This window comes from Uranotaenia lowii, chromosome 3, assembly GCF_029784155.1.
Source record: "Uranotaenia lowii strain MFRU-FL chromosome 3, ASM2978415v1, whole genome shotgun sequence".
Lineage (NCBI taxonomy): Eukaryota > Metazoa > Arthropoda > Insecta > Diptera > Culicidae > Uranotaenia > Uranotaenia lowii.
In genome coordinates, this window is record NC_073693.1 from 155219556 (window position 1) to 155245374 (window position 25819).

At 34.0% G+C, this 25819-nt stretch overlaps 1 protein-coding gene and 1 long non-coding RNA gene across 12 annotated transcripts in view; one reads left to right on the forward strand and one right to left on the reverse strand.

Annotated features, from left to right (window-relative positions):
• LOC129755262 (CUGBP Elav-like family member 4) overlaps positions 1-25819 on the reverse strand; it is a 568631-nt gene that overhangs the window by 529847 nt on the left and 12965 nt on the right. The window lies entirely within an intron of this gene.
• On the forward strand, positions 6837-7327 carry LOC129755264 (uncharacterized). The gene is made up of 3 exons (XR_008739221.1): positions 6837-7054; positions 7113-7212; positions 7274-7327. It is a non-coding gene; the product is annotated as an uncharacterized LOC129755264 (long non-coding RNA).

Below are 25819 nucleotides of genomic sequence, written 5' to 3' on the forward strand. Positions count from 1 at the left end.
TAATTGGTGCGGGACAAAGAATTTAGTATGTGGTCAAGCTTCTATTTCAAATGCTCTTCGCTCTTTTCACCACCTTAGAATTTTCTTCTGTTCTTCTATCCGTCTTTTATTTCAACTCTTTAACCCTCACCGATAAAGCCGCAAATTCATTTCATAAAACAAATTCAGGGTAATTTCTCCTCTTAAAAAAAAAACAATTCTTTGAACATTTACCCAATTAATCAAGAAAACGATCAGTTTTGAATGGGGGAAGAATGTGTTTAGATTTTTTACTTCAACCGAATTACGGCATTTTTATTTAGATTTTTATCCCAATGGACATATCTGCCAATTTAAACCATTGTTTTTAAAGATTCTTATTGAAGCATTGGGGTGTTCTGATTTAAAAATTTCCTGAACAGTGTTGGAGGTGATCTGCTATTTTTATTTAACATTATTTTATATTTTCAAGATTCAATAACATTTGATTGAAATGCAAGTTTTTAAAAATTAAAAAGATCGAAAAGAGCTAACCTGTTAAGGCTACGATGATTTCATGAGTTCATTCGTTTTCTCTGGAAGTTTTCATGTTAATATACCTCGAAATCTTTGAACACATTAAAGTGTCTTTCGGCTATCATCACAGTTCAACTTTCATATTCCTTCAAAAAGAAATATCTAAGTATACATTTGTCCCATTTATTGATGCAAGTGGAAACACTTTATTCTTTTTTAGATGCGTCAGTGTAAAGACTTCAAAATGAATTAAATACTTGTTCCTGTTTGTCTTTTTTATCAACTTTCATTGATATAACTGCAGTTTTTCTCCAGAAAGAAATAATGATTGGTACTTCAATTTCACTGAATACTGAACACTGAATACTTACCATGAGACCTTCATTGACAAAGACATTTAAAAATTTTGAATATCCGCTTCAGATTCAACACTTGGGATACCCTTTCTGACCTTTTCGGAGAAAAAAAATTCTTAAAAGGTATATGTTTAATGGCTAAAAGGCGCGCTACCACTTGTTTTACCGTGTGAAGTGACAGGAGTTAATGGTTATTTTCGGCACTATCAGATCATAATAAAAACTTATCAAAAAAAATTCTGCTTCTACTTTCAAAAGAATAATGTTTCTGGAATATCAATCACAAAAAAGCGGATCTAAAGTCTGGTCTTTGTTGCCAAAATATAGTAAACAAAAACACACGTTTATGTTTAGTAAGTACTTGAATTCTGTGTAAACAAACAGTGAACCTGTAAACCGTTTTTCGGTGAATGATTTGACAAAAAAGTTGAGTTTTTTTAGTCCGATTTTTTATTTGGGCTCGAATTTATGGATGAAGAAATAATGTCTACATTTTTTTTTGTAAATGTTGAACGTTTGCACTTGTTCTATGTTAAAGCCTCTAATATATGTATGTTTTAACTGAAAATTCTTCTTATTTTAATGATAACTTTCACTAAAGCTTGCAAAAAATCAAAAAAATCTTTGCATTAGACCTTAAAATAAACTTCAATCGTGTATGATCCTTTTTGAAGGACAGGCTCTTGTTCAGTTCAAGTGTCTGTTCATCTTCAACGGATTTTGTTGTTGTTCTGTAAATTTAAAAGCACTTATCTTCAGTTATATCTTCAGTTGAGCACATTTGTACATGTTCGAAAAATGATTCTAGGGGTATTGAATTGTAAAATTGTATGTAAATTTTCCCACTTCCAGTTTTTAAATGTCCGCAAAGAGTCATACCATTATTTTATATGCATCAGTACTAAATTCATATTTTTCAGACAACAATTTCGTCTGAACTTAAATTAGTTACATTTTTTTAAATCGTTTAAATGGTTTTGATTTGATCGGCAAAATATCAATCTGGGCGTCATGCATTACTATGTGCTGTACAAATGATGTAGGAATCGAATAGATAAAAACACATCTAGGCTTCATATCGCCACCACATGCATTGAAATTATGCTTGATTTAGAAATGCGCGCCCAAATATTTCAACTAATCAGTATGCTTTGCCTTGGTTTCTATCCTTTCTCGACGTTTGCTGGCGACGCCTCAACCATGGAGATGAAAAACAAACCGCCCGCTCGGCGCCCAAAGGAAAGAAAATCTCGAAAAAATTGAAGGCCATGACTTTAATTTGATTCATCTTATTACAAATTCAATGATTACGGACAATTGATGCGACTTTTTGTTGTTTTTATTCGATATAAACCGATTCGCATGGCTACAGAATATTCTAAAAATAATTTCATTTCAATCGGTTGGGTCATTTCGGAGGAGTAGTACTACAAACACCGTTACAAGAGAATTTTATATAATAGATCTGGCAAAATCAGGGCATTTGATTTCAAAATTGATGACTGAAAATCCAGGCTAAGCCCGGGAAAATTTTGTTAAAACCCAGAAATTACTCAACAGAAATAAAAAAAAAAAAATTTTTTTTCAAAAATATTCATCAAAACTCATTGTCAGATTTTAAATCGCATTTTAGTATTCCAAAAACCTTTGTTTAATAATTGTTTTTATTAAACTAAAATAAAAATATTTCGGAGATATGTATAAAAAAATAGTACTACGCAATCTGTTTTCTTTTTGTTTGATTTGCTCAATAAAGTGAATAAATCTGGGCAAAATTCGGGATTTTTTCAACGATATTCGGGCAACAGGGCAGGGCCAAAGTGTAATTTTGTATTTCCCTGATAAAACCGGGCAATCAGGCAACCTTAAACTAAAAACTATGCATTTTAACTCTGATCTCTAGAATTGAAACTCTGAATTTTAATTTTTGAAAATTGAGCGCCATGTTAAGAACATCAAATTCTAAGCTTTAAATCTAAGTTGATAAGCAAACCTCAAACTCTGAATTCTGAAATGTCATTTCTAAGACAAGTTAGCCACCGTTCAAATGATTTGTGTAAATTTCAATTTCGGCATATCGGTGAAAGGTTTATTCTTGGAGAAATAATATCAGAATAAAAAATTGATAAAGATGGGTAGAAAATTTAAGGAAAAATTACAGAAGTTGAACAGAGCGAACACACAACACCTCATTATTTGAGAGAAGTAGGACTGGGATAGAGATGGCACTATGAATTAGAAGCTTACATGTGGCTAATATGTATACTCCGGATGAGCGAAATATCATTTTCGAACTCTTAACTCTGAACTCTGAATATAATTTAGAGTTAAATGCTAAAAAACAATGTGTTAAGGATAGATCCCAGTTCAGAGTCCAAAATTTAAGTTCATAGTTCGTAGAATAAAGTTCACAGTTCCAAGTAGCAGAATTCGAGATATAGAAAGTAGTTCAAGTTTCATTGGGCTCAAAGTTGCGAGTACAAAATTCATGATTTAGAGTACAAAGTAAAGAGTGCAGAGTTTGAAGATCTAGAATTCAAGTTTGAGGCTAAGTGTTAAGAGTTTATAGATCAAAGTCTAAAGTTAAAAATCAGACCTCAGAGATAAAAGATGTGTTGCAGCGTCCTGAGTTCATAGTTCGAAGTCTAGAATAGAATTCAGTGTTTATAATAGAGATTTAAGAGTTAATACTTCATATCTCAGGGATGAGAGTACAGAGCCCACAATTCAGTATTTTATTTTTTGAAAATTCAAGTATCAGAGTTTAAACTTCAGAGCTGAGAGTCGAAAATTTATAATCAGAGTTTAAAGTTTAGAGATCGTATTTTAGACCTCAGGGAAACGAGTTCTCAGTTTAGAATTCAGTGATTTTAGTTCAAGGCATTGGCCTAATATTAAAACAACAGAGGGTTCAAACTTTTAAATTCAAATTCCCTTCAAAGTTAAGAACTAAGGAACCTAATTTCCGAACTCAGAGACCAAAGTTCAGAGCAAAAAAATTTTAGATTTGAATTAAAAGATCAGAGTTCAAAGATTTAAATTTAAAATGATGAGTAACGATTTTAGGTCTCAGACTTCAGAGCTCAGAGTACAGTGTCCAGATTTTAGATTTTTTTTTTAATTATGTGCTAAGAACTCAGCGTTTTGAAGTAAGAGTTCAAAGTTTAGGGTTCGGATTTGAATTTCGGGGTTCAGAGCTAAGAGTTCAGATTTCATAGTTCACAGGCAAAAAATAGGTAAGTTTAAAGTTCAGTTCAGAATACAAAAAATCTATGGGAAAAATTCGAATAAGACGGTCACCCTAAAGTAGAATCGCAATAGAAAAATTAGATATTGCTTTTCTCATCGCAGTTATCGTACAGATGGGAAGTTTAGGTTTTTTGCTATCGCATTAACCATTGGAATTAGTACATTTCCTCCATCAAGACTGTTTTCAAAACATGCTTGCAAATTGCACTTTACAAAAATGATCGGGTTAAACGGACACTGCGTATAAAAGGTACATTTTCCGAAAAAATTACTGTTAAAGTATATATTTTTTGAGTTAAGTATTTGAGAACATTTTAAACCAAAATGGAACCAACTGATCCGAATCCGGAAGCGAAACAATGTAGTTTCGGAATTCCGAATTTTATAGGCGCTTTCTTCACCAGGGATCCTTTTTTACAGTTTTTATGTCCTGTTTCAGATAGCAAGGGCTTTTCTACCGACAATTGCTCTTTCCAGGGTATTTTGAAGGCATATGAAGGATCAATCCGATGGAAAATTTGAAATGTCTGGAAAAACTTATGTGTCCGTTTTACCAGACCTTCAGGTGTCCGTCTTACCCGCCAAAGCAACTTTTTTTTTCAAAACGATTGTTGCTCAAGCTCTTCGGCTAAAATTCGCTGATTTTCCTCCAGATGGCTCAAGAGAAGCCTAATAAATACTCCAGCTTTGGAAACGGTTGGAGTTTTCGAAAATGTTGCGAGTTATGAACTATTTTATGAGTAGAGAAAGTTACATCAAATAATGAATACTAAAAGTTTTTGTTGGTTTTGTTTACTATTATGTCCGTTTTACCCGCTGTGTCCGTCTTACCCGACTTTCCCCTACTAAATATTAAGAGTTTGAAGATTAGATCTTGGTTCAGCTCAAAGGAATAAAAGTTTAGAGTTCAAAGTTTCGCGTTAAGCTTGCCAGATTTTCTAGTTTCATCCGGACTTGCCCTGATTATAGTAAAAAAATTAGGAATGATAAAGCCCAGCCCATTTGCCAGGATTATGTGTAAAAAATGCCCAGATTTTGCCCAATTTTTTCACTTTATTTGCAAAAACGAACTCAATACTCAAATCGAGTAACTACATATATTTTCGTTTTTTGTCAAAATGAACATGAACGATTTAATAGAAGCTCTAAATACAAAAAAATCTGGTGACGTGTTTTGATAAAAATAAAATGTTTAAGTGCTGTAATGATTTCTTTTAAATTTTAATTGAATAATTTCCGGGGTTTTCCCAAATTTACCCGGATATTGCCCAGTTTTTGAATTGAAAATTTTGAAATCAACTGCCCGGAATTTGCAGGTTTAAAAAAACAGTCTAGATTTTCCCAGCCGGGACACATGCTGGAAAAACTCTGGCAACTGTAAGCTTAGATCTCCGAGTTTAGAGTTCTGAGCGCATAGCTCACATTCAAGTTTCTAACCTTAGAGTTCGAAGTTCAAAGTTCAAAGTTAAGAGTTTAGAATCCAAAATTCAGAATTCAGATTTCAGGGTGTTTGGTGGTTTGATGTCCAGGTTTCAGAGCTTAGAATTCAGATTTTATTTAGTTCAAAGCTAAGCGCTCAGGGTTCATATTTTGGAAAACATAGCTTGACTGTGATAAGCACTCAAGGTTCAGAGTTGAGTGTTCACAGTTTAGAGTTCAAGGCTCAAGTTACAGAGTTCAGAGTTTACCAGATACAAACGTTCAGGATTCAGAGTTTGGAGTTCAGAGGTTTGCTTCCGGGCTTCAGATCTCCGGACGAGTCTCCACATTTGGCGACCATGGCAGGTAATTTCTTGTCATCAAGATAAACGAGAAATTATTGAAAAAATCCATTCGAAAAAGTACACAAATGTGGTCATTACTGGTCATCGATTCACGCTGAGTTTATATTCAACAAACTTGCCTGAAAATCAACCAGTTTGTCAACTAACCATCGTGAAAAAATGAGTATTTTCCAATTCATTCACTGAAAAGCAGTTGAAATAAAATGCAATGCTGTTGAATCATTTTCAGAGACTATTCTGAGGTGATTAGAGTGAAATTGAGAAGCTCAAGTATTTGTTTTGGATTGATCTGTTTTAGGATTTAAGCCACGCTTGTTCCGGAACTTCCGCAGAGTCTCTAAGTGGCCGTTCCGGCACATGTTTCTGTCGGAAAGCAACGTTCGAATCAATTTACAGCCCAAGATTGGTTTGGAAAAAAGCTGGAATGTCTAGAACCAGTTTTTGACGTGTTCGAAAATCGTCTTATTTCCAGAAAATCGTTTAAAAAAATCATTGAGAATAAAACCGTTTAAAAAAGAATCCTGTGAAAAATATGAAATTTCAAGCGAGTCGAGAGGACAGCATGAAATTGGATGGCGAGTTGAGAGGATAGCATGAAAATATCTATAGAAATTTCAAGCGAGTTGAAAGGACCACTTTAAATTGAAAGGTGAGTTGAGAGGACAGCCTGAAAGTATCAAACATATCGTTAGAAATCCAAGCAAGTTTAAAGGACAGCTTGAAATTAACTGGCGATTTGAGAGGGCAGCATAAGTGTTACGCCGCAAAGTAGTATGCGCTTATTGATAGGTGTTGACAACGAGCATCCCCTCGCTACTAGGCGATGACATCTTCAAAAGGGAACCGTCGATAATTGTCATCGTAACAGGAGTACGAAAACAGATGCTAAAAGTCGAGAACGTGTCTTGTGCCATCACGAGGTGTAGAATTATTTATAATTTCTTAAAAAGAAGATTATCTAGTTAAATAGAGTAAGTGCTAGGGATACTATTCCGCGAATGACATAACATTCAGGCAAGTCTAATATTAAATTTAACTATCAAGAACTCAGTACCATTTTCGAGCTTATGAGTTCAATGCTCTAATATAACCCTACTATTTTAGCTTGTATCACTGGCTTACAACAGGATTCAGTAACTTTATAATTACTTCTTTATATTGAGCAGAACCGTGAGTATTATATACAATCCTATCAAAACAATTAAAATTAACAATTACTAAACCACAGGTAATTCAGTTAGATCAAAGCATCCTAGACTTTTGTACATACTGTCGGGATTCGCTTTTACATGTTGGAAATTTGAAGAAGGTTAGGAGAGCACTAAAATGTAAGCACTAAATGAACTAACTATCCAACTACAATTTGCTAATTTTTATAATAAATTTTAGCTTTGAAGCTGACCTAAATCAGTCTATCTAGAAGTGTTTCATTCCTCGTAATAATAAGCATATCGAAAGAAACTTTGAGCAAGTTGAGAGGACAGCTTGGAATCGAAAAGCGAGTTGAGAGGACAGCCTGAAAGTATCGATAGACATTTCAAGCGAGATGAGAGCACAGCCTGACATTGGAACGTGATTTGGGAGAACAGTCTAGAAGTTTCGATAGAAATTTCAATCGAGTTTAGAGGACAGCTTGAAATTGGAAGGTGAGTTGAGAGGATAGCCTGAAAATGGACGCTAAGTTTAAAAGACAGCCTGAAAGTATTGATAGAAATTTCAAGCGTGTTGAGAGGACAGCTTGAAATTGACAGGCGAGTTGAGAGGACAGCCTGAAAGTGTCAATAGGAATTTCAAGCGAGTTGAGAGAACAGCTTGACATTGAAAGGCGAGTAAAGAGAGCAGTCTGAAAGTACCGACTGAAATTTCAAGCGAGATGAGAGAACAGCATGAAATTGGAAGGTTAGTTGAGAGGACAGCCAAAAATGACAGGCGATTCGAGAAGACAGCCGAAGCGTATTTTAATATTAATTTCAAACAAGTTGATAGGACAGCTTATAATTGGAAGGAGAGTCTAGAGGACAGTTCAAGTACCGTAATCCGGGGTAAGATTGATTACTTTTTTCAATATAGTTCGATTATTTTTTCTGTTAAGGGGAATGTGGCATGTTTTATATTTTTAAAACCAGTACTGGACTCCAATGAATGTAAAACATGGATGCAGAAATTAATTAGAATACTTTTAATTTGATTTAAAAATCGTTTTCGTCTTTGTTCAAAATTTGATGCTTTGGGGTGACATTGATCAGTCTCTGTTCTGACGGTTTTAACGAGTTTTTTTTATCATAAAGGATAAAAAACACCTTCAGAATATTTACTAATGCTAGTTTATCTATTCAACCTTGATTTTTAACGTTTTATTTTAAAAATATTTATAACCGAAAAAATGACTATGATGCTGCCTACATTTAGGTGCAAAAATTATAATTATTGCTAAATAGTTTGAACTTCAAAATACAAATGAAATTTTACCTTCACACATTCCCCTAGGCTCTCCTTCTATTTACATTTTCATTTTTTCCTCAAAGATAACGATTTTATAGGGTTTCTATCCATTTGTCGAATACGGGCTTACTCTTGGGAAATGTCGTTATTTTTTAAATATCAAAAAATTATAATTAAATAACTATAAAAATAGCACTTAAACTGTACAAATACAAAGAAAAATAGTTGTTCTTTCATTTTCAACATCCCGTTTGCTTCTAAATTATATTTAGTCATCAGAAAAGCTGCTTTTTTGCAAGCCTTGGAAAAAATAGATATTTTTGGATTTTGAAATTACATTATTACTAACATAAAAAAAATTCAAATACAAACCAAATTTTCCCTTCTTGATACTCAATAAATAGGCTTTCAAATGTAGAAAACAGTTTTCAAAAATTCAAACTACAGGCTAAGTTATAGATGATTATGAGGCAAAATGTCATGTTGATCAAAGCTACCCCGGTGATCAATGTTACCCCGTTTTACGGTACTTTAAATTTTGTAATTCAAGCCAGTTGGAAGGACAGCTTGAGCAAATAATATTAAAATCATTCCTTGGTTGTTCGTAGTCCAGACCTCCGGACAAGTCTTTACAGAGTTTTTTTTTAAATTTTTTTATATTTCTAACTTTTAAATTTTTTTAATTTATTTGAATTTTAAATTTTTTTTTTTTTTTTATTTTTAATTTGTTTAAATTTTTTTTTGTTTTTTTTTTCTATTCGTTGAATTATTTTGTTTAATTTTAAATTTAAATAAAATATATTTTTTCATTTTTTATATTTTTTTAAATGTTGAAAATTAAGAGTTCAGAATTCAGCTGAGATAAGAGTTTAGCATTAAGATTTATGTGATCAATGTGAAGGACTCAGACGTCATAAAATCAGAGTTCAAAAAACTAAAATTTTTAGAGTTTGCAGTACCACATAATTTAGATCTTAGAGTTCTTATTCATTACGAATATGAATCTTTTTCTATAAGCAATGTCCAGGTTTTGTTAATGGACATAAACTGTCCCAATTAAACTGAGACTGGCTGAAAAATTACGATAAATTTGAGTAATGTGCCAGAAAAAGTCTGAAGAACACCCGTTTTAACCAATTTTAGGTTACAAATATTTGATTGTGCTAATAAATTGAACTGCAAACGCCCAAAACTTTTATCCAATGCCCAGTTTTTTTGACCGATATTGAAAACCCATAACCAGTAACATTCCGAACCGGTTCTAAAAATCCATCATCGCCACCGTCGTCAGATTGAACGAATCCACCGCTGCAAACGCGCGATTATCGATTTTTCACCGACCCAACTCGACCGGATTACTTTTATATCATTCTTCCAGCTGCCTCCGGTGCTGCCGCTCGAAAAACACGCCTGATTCAACCTGACAGGAGGACGTAATCTTCCAAAGAGCACTTGAATACATTATTCCCTGCATTTTGGCCGGGTGCTGCTCCTCTCTTTGATGGATTTCCCTCCGTGAACCTACTTACGTAGTCGGTCGGAAGATTCATTCCGGTTTCGAATAAAATAGCACACACACCGTGCGCGAAGAGGGGAATTGGAATCGTCCTCCTCGTCGACGTTGCGTGTCTGGCGTGTTCCGCAAAACGCTTGGCCTTATCAGCACCGCCACTTGAACGACCTAGCTTGAGCGTTTATTTTTCATTCACTTAAAGCGACCATTCAATTCGTATGGGGGGAAGAAGATTCCCGCATCTCACGTTTTCTAGTCTAGGATCAGCTGATGTCGAGTGACGTAATTTGGTTGTCGGTGAAAAAATGTCTGTCAGTTCAAGGTTTCCGAGTAGATGTTTTAAGAAGATTCTTGATCTTACTCGGGGAAAGATGATCAAATATTCAGTAGCCATATGGTTGGAAAATCAGTGTGGGAAAACATTAAACATGGGAAGGATCCACCCACTTTTCATTTGGAGTCGGAAAAGCGGCAGCAAACAGCAACGACAAAAGCAACAAATCCGATTCTGCTCACTCTCCAGCTAGTGGAAGCCTTTTTATTCGTTTCTTGTGAGGAAATTTTAGCACACGAAAGTGTTGTGTGCAGTGATATTCTGTGGCAGAAGTGCAGTAGTAAAGTGCCAACGCCTTTCCGTCTTTTTTTGGGAATGCTCCAGTTTCAGTTCCGTTGGCTTTCATATTACTTAAAAGCCCAATCCGGTCCAATGTGAAGCCTCCGGTGCTCTGTGGCTCTGCCCAACGGACCAAAACCATCACTAAGAGGAGAAAGAAAACCCCAAAGAAGCTAGGCCTTCGGAAGAGCGGAAAAGTACAGAGGCGTCGGCGTCGTCGTGCCGTAGTCTTTACCGGTTATGGTTCTTGGCTCTCGGCCGTTTTCTTATTCCTAAACAGTCCTAGCTATAGAACATTTAAGGTAGAATCGGAGTCGGAAGAGACCGTAAACCGGAGGCCTTTTGCTTCTGCTTCCCCAACCCACCTCGGAAAATTTGCTCATCCTTCTCATGGAGAGCCAAAATCCAACAGGGAGAGTGAGCAGAAAACATGAAACCTGCTGCTGCTCCAATTCGGAACACCAGCATAGCAGAGTGACTGGATGAAATATTCTGAGAGCCAAGCACCAGTTTTGAGCATGATGATGATGACGACGACGAGATATCACTACTTCAACCCAACCCAAGGAAAATTCTGAAACAGCATTGAAAAAACAAGCCGAAAAAAGAAAACATCCGCAAAACAAGAGAACGCCGAAAGCGGGAGAAAACGAAGGCAATTTGGTGATGCAGTTTGTGGCCGAGTTTTTTCCTTCGTTATTTTGGCAGTTGCTTTGCCATCCGTCGTAGGTTGTTGTTTTGTTTGCTTTCCCGAAGGGAGTAGGGTGGGAGTTTCCTTCTCCTCCTCCGTTTTCCACCTTGTTTGCTCAAGGGTGGGCAGGAATTTTTGCGCACACACCATGGAAGAGCGCAAAAACGGCCGTTTTGCCGAGCCTTTCTACTCACTGCTGCTGGTGACACACAAACACCGGGGAGAATTCTTCGGATTGGTTGGGGAGCAAGCGAATGGGGAGCACGGAACAGAACAGAACAGAACGAAGGCGATGATGCAACACACTAAATCGCAGCAGCAAAACCGAGTGAGTGCAACGATGGGAAAAACGGCGAAATGTCCTGCCCCGGCTTTGGTTATGCAATTATAGTTTTCGAAACGGGCGCGTTTAATCATCATTAAAAATCGTGGTAATATGTTTTTCCCCCAAACAGTTATTGCTTTGTTTGGACGGGGAAAAGCTTGGATCAGAGTCGTAAAAAGGCAATTAAATCCTTTGGAAAAATACAGCTTCGGTATCGATTGGTGGCAAACTTTCAACGATAATCGCGAAAGATTCAATTGGCAGTGAGGGGGCGAAATTTTATTAGATCGCAATAAAAATTCAACCGATGTGATAATTGGATAGGGGGAACCAAAGGCTTTTTTTTAATAAAATATTGAGTTTTATATAAATAAAATAACAGAGATAATGATAGCTCTCGCACGGGATTACAATCCGTTTTAAATGGCTGAAAATAATCTCTATTTTTTACAATTTGAAGCTTACTCTAACACTAAGCATACCCTGAAAATAGGACAAAGTTCTCTCAACGATGTTTGTGCATCAGTTGATTGGGATTAATTTTGCATGGTTGCTACAAATATCGATTTCTCCAAAAATTTACATATAAACCCAACAATATTTTTATAAAGATTAGAATTAAACAGAATAAGAATATTTCGAATGAGATAAAGAAAGGAGCTAATTGTTTGAATTTACTTCATTGCAGCTAACACGTCAAATCGAACGAATAATTTATTGAAAACAGAATGAAATAAGAAATTATTTGATTTGAGATCATAAATACTATATTTAATAAAGTTACTGTATCATTTGTGTCGAAATTCTTTATGATATTGATTTAGAATTTTGTCCAAATGAAAAATATTAAAACAACACAAGTTTCATAAACTAAAATTGAAAAAAAAATCTCATTAAGAATAACTTTTGTGAAGATATACTTTTTAAAAACTTTTTTTAGCCTAAGTTTTAAAGTTTATAAAATATAAAAGAGATACTAAATTTAGTTATCTTCTTTATTTTGTTTTAAACCTGAAAAAATTCGGGCATTTGATTTCGAATTTCCGAGCAATATCCGGGAAAATTTGGTCAATACCCAGAAATTACTCAGCAAAATCAAGAAGAAAAATATGAAAAAACAGCACCAAATCTTTTCAGCCGATTTAAAATCGTGATTTCATTCATGGTTATTTTTATAATTCTTGCTCAAAAATTTCAATTTTACAACATCATTTGTTTTGCTTTTTTTTTATTTCTTTGACAAATAAAGTGATTTAACCCGGGCAAAATACGGGTTTTTTCGGGCTTCCGGGTTGGACAGGACTTTCCCCAAATTTTGTATAAAATGTATGGGAAAACCCGGATAAAACCGGGTAATCTGACAAGGTAAGATACGTACATGAAAAATATTTAAGAACGTTTCATTTTTATTAAAGGGGTTTGAGGTAACTTCCAAACACGAAGAACACAGAGAACAAAATTTTCGTAAGGTTGTGAAAAATCTAGGAAATTTCCAGAGACCGGTCTCAAAATCACTAAAAATTTGACTAGTTGACTGGGAATACTTAACCCCCTTTTTTCATTTTTATCATATCTTTGTTTGGAAAATTTAGCAACTCGCCGTTTTTTTTAGATTTCAGAAGCTTGTAGTTTGGCAACATTCGATTTTGGCATCATTAAATTTTGGCATATGGGACAAAATCGAACGGCTTTTTGGTACGACATTACCATAAAGCATTCACTATAACATGACCAACATAATTTAGACAAACACCATAAACACGTTTTTACGTTCTTAAATGTCGATTAAATATATCAACAATAACAATTTTTTTTAATTATAAAACACTCAAAAAACACCGAAAACATAAAAAAAAATCATTAAACTTCAAAACAAATAAAAAGAAATGACAAAAAATATATAAAAAGAAGCATAATAAAAAAACGACCTAAATGTGACTCTCTAAACATAAAAAAAAACTTTAAAATTATCAAAAACTGGTGAAAAATTAAGTAAATAATAAAAACATTAGTTTGATGGAAAAAGCCGTTCAATTTGACACGTTTCGATGTTTGCAACACAAAATTCTCGAACGTATTTCCAAAAACGAAAGGGGCCTGTATCAATGCTCCAAATCGTTGCTTTGGCAAATCGTTAGTCAACTTTGTCATAAATCAGACTAGTCCAAATAATTTCACAGAATTTTTGGCAAACTTTTATCACAAAATCTGTGTCACGGAACCCAGAGTTTTCGCAATATTCACAGATTTCACAAATTTTAAATATTTTTTTCAAAATAGAATTTTTAATGCAATAAGATTTTAGGATTTTAAATATTTTATTTAAAAAAGTATGATAAAGTTCTTAATATTTATTGATTTTTCTGAAGTGAATTGTTAAAACACCTTATTTTTCATAACTTTTCATTAAAATTCATGAAAAAAGCGTCACAGGAAAATAAAACAAAACTTTTGAGTAAAATCACAGAAAGTCAGACACTTTTTCCGTTAAACACAGATTTTTTTCGGCAACCTTGGTCCAAAGATGAAAAGTGACTATTTTTTAGCCATATCACTTTTAACTTCTCAGTTTCAAAGTCTTAGATTAAGATAATTTTGAAAAATGTCTTAAATCACATAGTTATAGCATACTGCAAGGAGGAAACTTTTTTTTTTCTCACGAAAACAATCTGTTAAGATTTTCCACCAGAAGACCATTGGATAAACAATAGTTTTTGAATAAATATAAAGTATATCGAGCTAAAATGTGTTCACAATTTATTAAGTTGAAAACATGTTTTTTTTTCAACTTAAGGGATCAATTGAACCCATAGGTAACAGATTAGAAAAAAAATTGTTAAAATCAAGAGTTTACCATCGATTCACATATTGGAATAAAATTGGAATACTTTTGATAAATTTTGTTCATGTGAAAGTGATTAAAAAGATCTTTAATTCTCTTTTTGTATTTTTTTTTCATTTCAAGTTCAATGATTCAGAAAATATACAGTTTTTTAGTTTTCTTAGATAAAAGCATTGTTGTTCAGCTCAGTTTTGGTATATTTTTCTTGTACATTAGATTTTTGTTAGAGATTCCAGTTACGAGATATAACTGAGGGTTTATCAGTTCAGGGAAGTTTTCAGTTTTCTTGTTTTTTTTTTCATTTACTTCTGTTTTGTTTTTTTTTCAAACTTAGAATCAGAAAGTTTGTTAAATTTTTTGAAAAGTGCTAATTTATTAGGAAAACTGTAGGGGAGAGTGGGGATACTTGATCCCCTTTTCTCATTTTCACCATATCTTTTAGGAAAAAATAAGTAACTCGCCGTCTTTGACATTTTCTGACAGCTTGTAACTTCAAGTTTCTATGCTCCAAAAACTAGAACGATACTTATACCCGTTGATGAACTAGAAGCATTTTCGTGGGAGTAAAAAAACTGCGATTTTTCTGAAGTTAGGGGAGACTTGATCCCCTATTGAAGCAGGCTTGATCTTTTATTCAGGAAGCCCTAATCCTTGTATAAAAATCAAACAAAACCCCAAGATACAATGTTAATTGACTATTTTGGTCATGTTTGTTCTCATTTCACAATTTATAGCAGACATAAGAAGAAAATTCTATAACTTTGTCTCAACGCTAATAACATTGCATACTTAAAGGCGCTATTTTTTATAATTAAGAGAAAATTAATTATTTTTGCTCTCTTCTTCAGACAATTGTTTGATAAATATTAGTTTTTGGATAAATATTAGTAATTTCGTAATCAGCAATCAGAACGATCAATTCAGAAGAAGAATATGCCGTTTGGAAGGGGGATCAATTGTACCCAACTCTAGGGGATCAATTATACCCAGAATCAACATTTTAGAAAACTTTTTCTGAAAAAAATTGAGAGTTTTCCATTACTTTGAAAATATGGCATAATGAAGTTCATTTTACGCTCGAACGATTGATACATTGGAACAAATATTTTTTTCATAATTTTCCCATGTAAGGAACATTTTAAAGTGATGAAAAAAGATCTTCAAGTTACATTTTGTGATATTTTTCAAACAAAGCTCAATTACTCAAACAATTATTTTGTTAAGATTTTTTAAATTACAAGCATTGTTGTTTTGCTCATTTTGGCACATTTTTCTAGAACATTTGATCTTTGTAAGACATTCCAGTTTCGAGATATAGCTAAGGAATCAAGTATCCCCAGGGATCAAGTATCCTCATTCTCCCCTAATGTTGTGCATTTTTTATCCTTTTTCTCATAGGACAAAGTACTAGTTAAAGTTAAAAGCCTCTTTAATTAACTAATAATAATATTAACTAATTGAAATCCAACTGATTTCAAAATACGAGGAAATTTTTGGGTGATATAGATACACCAAATATTCTTGAGATTAGAAGAAATTTGTCCATGGTATTTTTACTACAATATTTTAACGTATGTTTGAGATATCGAACAAAGATGCGGAAAAGTTGTAGAAATCAAATTTATGAAAAAAGTAGTTTTCGGAAAATCGATGTAATTTTTTCAGATTTGAAAATTTTGAACAATTTTTTTGAACACAATGAATTACAAACACCTTTCTACGCCCCTCAATCAAGGTTTGGAAGAAATCTGCAAAATCGCATTAAAATGAATTAAGAATTTCACATATAATTTTTCAAACTTTGATGGGCCATAACTTTTCTTATATCTACATCAAACCTGTTGGGTTGAGTTATTCGAATTGAAGTGTTATTATTTCACAAAATTAATAACAGCAATTCTCATTTAATAAAAAGTTGTTCATTAAAGGTTAAAGTTTTTTCTATCATGCCTGAATAATGGACAATCCTATCACTTGCACTTCTATAAAAAATATATTTTGCAACATAAAGCAACATAAATTTATATTTTGACAAATGTGATTTGCAAACACTGCTTTTATACACATCAAATTTGATATTTTCGATAATTTACACTCAAGACTAGTCAAAAGTATCGGTAAAATGACCTTTAATTTGTTCAATGCCTTCTTTTTTTCTAATTAAATCTTTTAAAAAGAGCGATGAAAAAGTGTTTAAATCGGGGGACTAAGATATAGAGACAAGATACGTCAATAATCACACAAATTGTGCAGTCAATGATTGAAATTGTAGTAAACTGTGGCGATTTGTGCGGAAAAATGAATAAATAAGAATTTAAATGAGATACAAGTGCTCAGAGAGAAAGAGAAAACATGCGAATTTTTGCAAATTGTGCAACAGTTGTGGAATTATGATCATTGTCATTCCAAATACAAAGAATACTCTCTCTATTGCAATCCCCCGGTTTAAATACTTTTTTTTTGGCTAAATTACGATGTTCATAAAATCGAAATTGATTTTTTTATTTTGCATGCTTTGGAAAAAATATTAACAAATGCTAAATTTTTAATATGTTAATTTTTAGTTTACGATTCAATCTTATGAATCTTGCATAACGACTTAACGCATTAATGATTATCAACATCAATAAAAATTATCAACTAATAGCACACAAAAACACTTACACTGTGTTAAATGACGCAGTAATGATGTTTTCTGATTAGTTTGAACAGAATAATTAAAAAAGAGTGCTTTTTAAATATTACCCGATTTTGTCACTCTCCCCAATTTGTCACCCTAAATTGCATCATGGGGGTGACAAAATCGGAGATAAATCAAGATTTTTAATTTTCTTCATTGTTTTTAAAATTGAAGAAATTTGAGATAAATATTCCAAATTGAAGAATTTTTTGTTTTCATGTTTTTTTCTTGAATCTGAAGTCCCATTTAAAGAAGAAGATTAACTCTCGAAGTCTTGACTGTACCCAAATTTCACTGCAAATTTCGATAAAAAATTTTGATTCAGAGTTCAAATAATTTTGTTTTATTCCATTACATAAGTTATATAGTTATCGATAAGTCAGGCTTCATTGTAATTTAAAAAAAAATGGTTATATTTCAAGGTTTTGTTAAAATATTTTTAATCAACCTATCACGAACTGAATTTCCGAGCCAATTATACAAATTTTAATTGCTTTTTGAAAGCTTTCCATCGGGAAAAATATTGTGCATCAAGTTTTTTAATATTCTTCATTATTTTTAAAGTTGAAGATGTTTGATATTCAAAATTAGAGAGTTTTTGGTTTCTGTATTTTTTCTTTAATATGATGACTCATTTAAAGAAGATGATTAACTAAAGAAGTATTTATATTGTAACCGGTTGGTTACAAATCGTTTGATTTTTGTTTTCATTTTGTAGTTTTGTATATTTAGCTCTAGAAAATTCATGTTCCTTGTCCAGTCTCACAACAAGATAGCACCACAGTAGGCTACATTTTACTGCTGGCTGCTGTCAATTAACAGAGGAGGAAAAGGAGGAAAGAAAAAGAGAAAATGGAAGGCGAAAAGGAAGCTTGCTTCGGTAAAAATCGCTCTCTTCTATACCAGGCGTCCGTGAGTGTAGTCAAGTTTCTGTATAGTGTTTGTGAACGTCCACGGAATTCACCCGAATACCGGTTTGACCTCTTCACGGTTCGGCCCGCAGATCCCTTGTGGTCTCGCGCCTCAACGTAAAGGACCATCAACAGCGTTCTCGGGGTCTGAGGACCTCTAACCATCAAGGAGAATTTCCCTTCTCGGTCTGTCCGGATACGGGGCACTCTCGTGGGCAGACCGATTAAAAGCCTATGAAGGAAGACGCCTGCAACGACCGAGTCCAGCAACGCCCGCTGGCGCCGACGGTTTCGGCACCCCGTCAATACGCCAATACATTGACGGCCCTCCTGCTTCCGGAACTGGGATTCTGGAACCACGACGTCGCGACGCTACAGCAACTGCAGCACAATCACGGTTAGTGAGTCAAATACACGCCACAAATTACACAGAACATTGTTTTATACACACAGACAACACGCCACATAAAAACATCAATAAAACCGCAAAGTAACATGAATTTCCCGATTTGTTGTATTTTACCCGAAAAGTCCTTGGTTACCCAGTAGCCAGCCGGCCCTGAGGTTCCGTACTCTTAGAGTACCTTGCCTTGGCTGGTCTAGCCGCTGCTCAAATAAATCTATCCGTAACAATATTCAAATTTAATATTTAAGGAGGAAAGATCGTTCATTTCGCTGCTTTCAATACGCCGCTAATAAGCCTATACTGGCCGATATCTTGAAAAATAACAAACATTTGAATTATCACTTTTTTAAACCTTTGATGACACACTTTGGTCGTAGGAGTTATTTTCGAGAAAGCTTGGTGTTTGAAATCATAAATCATAGTTTAGAAAAGTTTCTCCAGGAGACATTTTAGTCTGAAAATGTTTATTATTATTTTTAAAATTGCAATGAAATGTCGTAAAACCATTATATCATCTTCACTACAGCATGACCAATAAAAAATGCGAATTTTTCATGAGTCTGGTTTGGGTTGTATTTGATGATTTTTGAGGATATTTTTCGTGGGTGATTTCATCTGAAAATTATCGTAAATAATGCAGTAGTACAGTAAACGCTATCATAGGGTTGCTAGATATTTTGGCTTTATCCGAAGTCTGGTCCGACTTGGATACCCGGGTTTTTTTTCTTATTATCATTCTCAAATCAAACTTATGAAAACAAATTGTGTTGTAATTTATTTTATTTATGCGCCCAAACCAAATTTTTTGATCAAGTTTCATAAAAATAAATTTAAAAGGTTTTTGCAAGCTTAAAATACAATTCAGAATCTCCTGATGAATTCTGATGAAAAAAAAAATTATTTTCAAGTTATTTTTCTTAATTTTTGATGAGTTATTTCTAGGTTTTGAACAAATTTGCCCAGATATCGCCAGAATTTTAGTCGACAATTTTAAAATCAAATGCACGGATTTTGTCAGGATTCTGAATGAGTAATCTCTTGGTTTTTAATTTGCCCGTATTTTGGTCGAAAGTTTTTCAATCAAATGCCAGAATTTTGCCAGGTTTTTAGATAAAATTGCTCGAATACGTGCTAAAAAAATTCTGGCAAGAAGTACACAGTTTGCTTCTCGCCCGAAAATCTCCCAAGCAAATTGCGGCGGCTGTAGATTGCCAGCTACCAACTTTTTACCGCGTGAAACGTTCTCTCCTTCACTATAGAATTGGTCAAGACGAAAGTGAAGCGAAGTAAAGAGAGAACAATCCAAAGGCTGGCTGAGGAAGCGAATATCGGAAATTATTACGTGCAATGATTGGTTAAAGATGACTTAAATGCACTTTCCAAGCCTAGAGCGAAGCGCTATTTGATAACAGATAGAATCTAGTACTGCGACTTGAGTGCTCGGAAAGATTTCTGTCTAGGTTGAAGAAATAGCAGCTGGTCGACGTGTTCTCAGACGAGAGTTTTTTTTCGATTGATTCGTTGTTCATTTCACGTGAGGATCGTTATATTTCACCCATGTAGGCTGAAAATGTTCCAGAAAATATGAAATTATAGTTATCTCCGTTAAACATCCCGCTGAGTTGTGGTAGGACTTATACCGTCAACTGGGGCAACATGCAACAATTTTCAACTTCAATGGCTTCTAAAAAACTTATGTTCACAGTTAATCGTATCCTTTATGCATCAAAAGTTTCAAGGATGCTGGGGCATCAAATTGGCGTAGTTAAAAAAATTATTGGTTTCTTCAGTTATTTTTAATTTTCTAAAAACATGCGATTTTCACCCTCCTTAGAAAATGGGGTAACTTGCAACAAACTTTGTTTTTAATGAAAAATCTTATGAACACGTACGAAAATTCATAGTTTTTAATATATTTGCAATGCCTTAAAGACCATTACGTATGACAACACCAATTGCAGTAGTTTTCGGGTCTGTAAAAACAAATTTTCACATTTTTTCTGAAAATAAGGATGCTGCATACATTTAGGGGCTAAATAATACTACGAAAAATTCTACAAGCTGAAATCATAAAAATAAATGTTTGGATGAATGAAATTTTAATGTTTACAAACGCGTGATGCAAAACATTCATATTCCAACACATGGAAACGAGATTTACAAGGTATTTCTTTGATTTGCATTTTGTTGCATTTAACCCCAGACACCTAACTGAATTTTCAAAATATTCATTTAAAAAAATTGGGTGATTGTTCGAAAAATATTTTTACACCAACAATGTTGGTATAACATGAGGAAACCTGTAAAAAGTTTGTAGGCAATTTTATCAAGCCGATCCGTCATACTGGGTAAAGTTTTTTTTCGACTTCAAAACATGTTAAAATTTGACATTTATTGCTCGATTTTTCAAATTTTACATAAAAATAAAAAATTTAAGACAACTAGCTTAAGATGCGAGAAATTATGTCATCATCATTTTGTTATCATAAAAAGATAACTTCATTACAATACATTAAATTAAAAATTGATTCAATGTAGTGTTATATAAATGTTGCATCGAACCCCGCTGTTGCATGATGCCCCGTTTGACGGTACTCATACTTCGCAACGGACCCAAACCTGACTGGAGGAGAATGTGAAGTTTTGGCCGGAGGATTTTTGGCCTCCAAACAGTCCAGATTTATACCCTATCGACTTTTTGATGAGGGCGAATGTTCAAGCGAAGGCCTGTGGATCCTCTCACAAAAGTGGATATTTTCTGCAGGCTTCTATCTCTGAGGCGTGAACTTCAATATCAGAGGCTTATATTGTTAGGATATGTACCTCTTGGGAAATTACGGCTTGCGATAACTAACTCAACACAATAAATATTTAGACTGCAAGCCGGAATTTCCCAGGAAAAACACAATACTCAGTCGATCCCCAAACATAAAAAAGAAGATATGTTCCCGATTTAGATCTCGCCTGGAGAGAGTTGTTGAGAACGGAAGTGGACACATCGAGTTATTGTTTCTTGATAAGTTTATTAAATCATGTTTTTTAATCATGTATACAAATATCAAGACAAGAGTTTTTGATAACGAATATTCGTATTTTTCATGTATCATACTGTACATTCCAAAGGAGCTAAACTGCACCAAACAATCTCCTTTGGAAGGTCTTTGAACGTCTGAGATATGTCAGCGCAACATCGCAATGATCGATTGCGCCCGGACCGAACCTGGGACACATGGAAGGAAAAATTTACCATTGAAAACAGCTTCCCTCTGTGGAAACCACCACCAGTTAGCTCTGTTATCATCAGAAGCGTACAGAGAAAATAAAATGTAAAAATGAAAATCCAATAATAAAAAAAAAGCCGGCAGCAAAGAAATTGAGGGAACCAAACCAAGCATCGGAACCCCTTTCGCCAGCTAGCTGCTGGCTGTTGGCTTATCTGCTCCAGGATCCCTAGAACGAACGTTTTGTATCCATGACAGCAGCCTTCAAGTTCTCCTACGGCTTGAGCTGAGGCTGGGACGGATGACCAACTGGAGCTGCGTTAACCCTCCCTCATTCATCTCGAGCCATTGTTAGTCGTCAGCATCGTCATCGTCATTGAGCTGAAAGGATTCTTCCGGATCGAGCTAGAGGGTTGGTGCCAATGATGAAGACGACGACGACGACGAATGCTCTAGGATCGGATGAGGAGGAACGATGATGATGATGATGACGACGACAACAACGACAATGATGACGGGGAAACCCCTCTAGGACACATTCTTCTGTGTTTCGATCCGAGCTCTCGGTGTACCATAGTAGGTACTCGTACATATTACGCGTTTAGGGTTGCTTCTTCCGGGAATAATGTTGTGGTGTTTTCATTCCTGGACCGAACCAAAAACGGTTCCCTCTCCTTACGGCCATGGGTTATCGGTATGTGCTGCTGTTTTCTGGTTCTCGGATAAACGTCAAGCAAGACTCACATCTAACACAGCATAACACTAGAGCGGGAGAAAGATTGAGGGAAAGAGGGAGCAGCTTTCAGCTTCTAAGCCCAAGTTACATGAGGTATAAATACACCCCCATAAAGCATTTCATTCATCCGTTTAAAATTTTATCGATTTTCATATTATTTTCTCTATAAACACGCTTTCGGATCTTTGTCGAGCGGAACGTTTGGGTCTGTTTTTTTTTTGTTTTTATTTTTATCGGTCGAATTTTTTTTGCTGTAGCTGGTTTGACCAGGCCATGTGCACATTGGTAATTTGTTTGCCGAAGTCTTTTTGTTTTTGGTTTATTGAATGTTCACAAGCATATTTCGGAAGTAACTTTCGTCTTTAAAAAGATTTATTTTTCTTATAAATTAACTTGCTTCATAATCATCACTTGCTAAGTCCAAAGTTGAAATATCTGAAAACTGTTTTCTACGTTCGAAAGTCAATAAATTAAGCTTGCAAGATTGCCTGAATATTTGATACACAATTTGGGAAAAGTCCAGTCCGGCTCGATTTCTCGGTGTTGCTCGTGGATTTTCAAAATTATTTATAACAGTTTTTTAGAAGCTCAAAATACGATTTGAAGGCTGTTGATGAATTTTGACAAAAAAAAATCTATTTCTGAAGTGTTTTTCAAATTTAAGTTATAAATTTCTTTGTTTAATCAAGTTTACCGGAGAGTTGCCCGGATTTTAAGTAAAATTTTTTTAAATTAAATGCCTGGATTTTTTCAAGTTTTCAGATAAAAAAATTCCTAATTTGCTCGGCTCGGATACGTGCTGGAAAAATTCTGGCAACCTTACTTTAAATTGATTTTTGAATGAGTAAACAAATTAAAGCATTTCGAAGCAAACAGGTTGTTTTATGTTAATGTTCAACTTTTTTCCGAAGCATTTGTATATTTTTAATTGATATTTAAAAAATAGGAACATTTACCAAGAATAAGCCTGTATAAGACATACGGCAAGGAACTCTTCAAAATGGAAAAAAAATCAAGAAAAACGGGAATGTTTAAATTGGGAGGGTCTTGAGAACTATACGAAGGTAAAATTTCGTGTATTTTTGTAGCTAGAAAATCACTAGCAATGTGTAAAGTGTTTGTTCTAAATGAATGATGCATCATAATTTATCTTTCGATTATCAAATGTTTTCTAAAGCAAACATCAGAAACCAGTTTAGTCTCAATCAAAATTACTGTTTTGATGTTTATGCGCTTTCTATCCTTAATGCATCCCAATCAATAATTTTGAAGATGTTGAAATTCGAAGTGATCCCAAAATTTTTAATCTAATTTTGTGATATTTTTTTTTAAGCTAATAATATCATTCAAATATTCTGCAATCCATGATCATTCGATCATGCTCTGAACATCTTTCCCCGGTAAATGCTTTAAAAATGTAAAGTGCAACCCTTTTCCATGTATTCAAAAAATTAATGAAGAAAATGATCAAAGTTCCCCGAGTTTACGGTCTGTAGCAAACGATGATAACAATTAACCTTATAATTTTTGTGAATTAAGCTAGGTTTGGAATTATTTTGCTTTCGAAAGGTTTATCAAAAGTCATAAGGTTTTTTAAAGGTTTGAATTGTTTTTTAAACAGCACGATTGAATTTTTACTTAATAGTGGCGACTTCGAGGATTTTTTTTTAACTGGCAGTGCAGGAAATAAATGAGGTCGAAACAGATTTTCCGCCGAACTGTCCCGTTTCATATGATCTTGTCTTATGTATGTTTCCATATTTTCGACTCAAGACAAGATTCTAGAGCAGGGGTTTTCAGATCGTGCTTCGCGAAGCTTTTTAAAGTGCTCCGCGACGAACGCAACGAAAATCATAAACCAATTTTAAAAACTCTGATATTTTTTTGTCGTTTCATTTTTATCGAAATATGAGAAAAAAAAATCACAGAGCATATAGTACGAACGAATAAATTTTGTTTACTTTTTTTTCTGGCGGCTGTATCCCTGCAGGGATGTTGGCAAAGAATGCTGGATTTTAAAAATGCACTGCTCAAAGCGAACAGCGTTGTGTTTCAAGAATGAGCGTGCAAAACACTCAATTTTTCATTGAGCTGTTCTTGCGCTGAACTTAGTGAGCTACCGATTGAAAAAGCTGGAGAAGCGCATACTTTTGCTGAAAACTTAATCAAACCTTGTATTGAAGAAGTCGTCCGTATCATGGTTGATAATAAAACAGTGGAGTTGGTAAATTCTATTCCAATGTCTGACAATACGGTTTCTTGGCGAATTTGTGACATGACTGAAGATGTTGAAAGCGATTGAGAACTTCAAAATCCAACATGCAGCTTGACGAATCCACAGATGTAGTAGGTAAATTTTGTTTCAAAGGCATAATTGAACAAAAGTTACATTTCACATTGATTTTTGTTTGATTTCGCAAATAAAGAAAATTTGAAATTTCTGGGAAAACCCAGATAAAACAGGGCATTCTGGCAACCTTGTACTTAATAGATAGAAAGATATCCGTTCTATAATAGTGATTTATTCCTTGATAACAAATTGCCTGTCTTAAAAAAGAATTTCCAGTTTAGCTAATTTAAAAAGAAATTGTGAAAAACTGCTCGGAAAATGTTAAGACGCATTCAGTTTTAAAGTCTATGAAATCAAATATTTGTGAATACTCTCGGCAAAATGGAACTTTATAAGTCAAATGTTTCAATAAACAAACCTGGAATTATGGAAAATAAATCGAAAATATTTACATTTTCTGTCTAGATAAAACACACAAAAAATAATTATAAAAAAGAAAGTGCAGAAACATTTTTCAGAGATAATATTATCTAGAAAAGGCTTGCCAGATTTCCCGGTTTAATTCGGACTTGCCCGGATATTTAATAAAAAAAAATTGTGAATGGCCTGGTTCGGCCCGTATTCCCTGGTTTCGTTGAAAAGTGCTCGGATTTTGCCAGGTTTAATTCATTTTATTTGCAAAATTAATAAATACAATTAATAAAAGTTATATTTTTAATTTACTGCAAGAGGTACATATTTTTGGACTTCGGTGACAAAAACGAATCTCTTGACCAATTTAAAAAAAAAAAATCATCTTCGGTTTTTGGAAACTTTAAACACGATTTAAATGTGATGAAAAAATTTTTCAAGTGTTTTTAAAGTATTGATTTTCGTCAACCAATTTGCGCAGATATTGCCCGGTTTTTGGGTTGAACATTAGGAAATCGAATTCCCGGATTTGAACAGGTATTATAATAAAATAGTCCGGAATTCCGGCAACCCTAATCTAGAATTAGCTTGCCACATTGCTCGGTTTTGATAAATTTTGATTTGATACTAAATTTGGGAATGGCCTGGTTTCGTTGAAAAAGTCCGCATCTATTGAAATTATTTGTAAAATCAATATCGAGTCCAAAAACGAAATTTTTTGAGCAAGTTTTGTCTAAATTTTTATGATGATGCGATGAAATGAAAGGTATTTCATGTGTTTTTCTACTTCAGTAAAATCTAGATGTTGATCAAATGTGCTCAAATATTGCCAGATTTTGGGTTGCAAATTTTGA